The following is a 1,743-nucleotide window of genomic DNA, read 5'->3' on the forward strand; positions in this document are numbered from 1 at the left end:
ATATAACGAATGAAAAGAATATAATTACCTTTGAAGTTAATTAGAACGCAAACAAAATTAAAAAATACATTCTTCCGAATGAAAACAAAAAAAAAACAATCGTCGCCAGGCAACGAACACAAATACTTGTTATAAAATTCGTTCACCGATCGCAAATACAAATGAAATGAATTAATTTGAATCATTTGAAAACGAATTTTTCTGAACCCTGCAACATTAGTTTTCTTTTATTTGCCCATGATGCAATAATGAAAGGTGTTATACGTTGGCAACTTCTGGCTCTAATCCGCCATCTTGAACTACCTTAGGAGAAACTGTGTTATTTCTTTGCTATTTTCACTGAACATTTCCCAAAATATTAGAAAAAAAATTCTGAACAAGCTACATTGATTCAATTTTCGTTGTTCGTTTTGTTCTTATTCGCTGACATTTGTTTTCCAATTGCGTGAAATTTGGTAAGTATTGTAATAAAACCGAATTATTTTACAAATAAATTATAATTTTGCATTTATTAGGTCATTTCCTTAGTGTTTCGCTGACCGACCTGTGCTGGTATTGTGATTAAGAGCTAATACACGTAAGTTGCAACATATTATTTTGACTTTATTGATGAACCATTCCATTTGAGCTCTTTGCTATTTAAAACCTAATGAACCATTTATTCGCAGATTTTTCGGACGATTCTCCTGTGCTGCGTTCCTGCTCCGCCTGTATATTGCTCCGCCCGTATTTTATAGTGTTGCGTTCCTGTTGCGCCTTTGCATTAGTGTGTGCGTTGTGATTTAGACACGTTGAAGTAAGTTGAAACCAGGTTCTCGTTTGTTAAAAACCTAAAAAACCATTTATTTGCAGATTTTTTGTATGCTTCTGCTGTGCTGCGTTCCTGCTCCACCCGTGTATTAGATTGCTGCGTTCCTGTTAACATACATATCGTCGCTTAAAGTACAAAACCGCGTAACTGACATTTGCTGCTAAAAATTGGATTCGCTCACACACGTTTTTGGATCAATCCTTATCCATTCTTCCTGAAATATACTAGCCAAAAATGCGATTGCTTTTTACAAAAAGATAACCATTTTGAAATATGAGTGTTTTTACTCTCTAGAAATTAATTTATGCAACCTCGCATACGTGGGTTTGCATTATCTCTATACGCGGTTTTGCAATTTATTGATACATGGTTTTGTACTTTAAACGACGATATGTATGTAGATGTATGTACATGTATATCACATATATTGACTTAGATATGTATACACAATTAATGGTGTACATAAATTTTTTTATATTGAAACTAGATATGTATATAGTACATATTTTATTATTATTAGTCGGTTCAAAAAAGTCCTATCTCAAATAAAAATACTTCGAAAATGTGCTGAGATAGGGTGTTTTTGAACCGAGTTCCGAGATAGGGCATTTTTCAATCAAATTCTAAAATAGGGCGTTTTTCAGCCAAATTTTGAAATAGGGCGTTGAAAAGCTTTCTGATATCGGGCGTTTTCGACCTGGCTGCCGAGATAGGTCGATCTTCTACTCAGCCATCGATATATGGTCGAAGTTTTCGTTATATAGAAGACGATTAAACACGATTTGTTTTTAATCGATTCTAAAAAAACTAAGGTAATTTTTAGCCACTTCAAACTTGCATATAATTAGACTAAAATTGAAGGGGCTATAAAACTGAGTGCTCAAAAAAATTCTAACACTTCTGAGAAAAAAGTTTGAATTTTGGTTGAAAAT

At 33.3% G+C, this 1,743-nt stretch overlaps 1 long non-coding RNA gene across 1 annotated transcript; it reads left to right on the plus strand.

Moving 5' to 3' along the window:
- Window positions 1-411: 411 nt before the first annotated feature.
- On the plus strand, window positions 412-1,207 carry LOC118750517. The gene is made up of 4 exons (XR_004994402.1): window positions 412-455; window positions 516-577; window positions 669-796; window positions 853-1,207. It is a non-coding gene; the product is annotated as an uncharacterized LOC118750517 (long non-coding RNA).
- The last annotated feature ends 536 nt before the right edge of the window (window positions 1,208-1,743 follow it).

Source organism: Rhagoletis pomonella, unplaced genomic scaffold, assembly GCF_013731165.1.
Source record: "Rhagoletis pomonella isolate Grant_MI unplaced genomic scaffold, Rhpom_1.0 Rhpom_scaffold_00278, whole genome shotgun sequence".
Lineage (NCBI taxonomy): Eukaryota > Metazoa > Arthropoda > Insecta > Diptera > Tephritidae > Rhagoletis > Rhagoletis pomonella.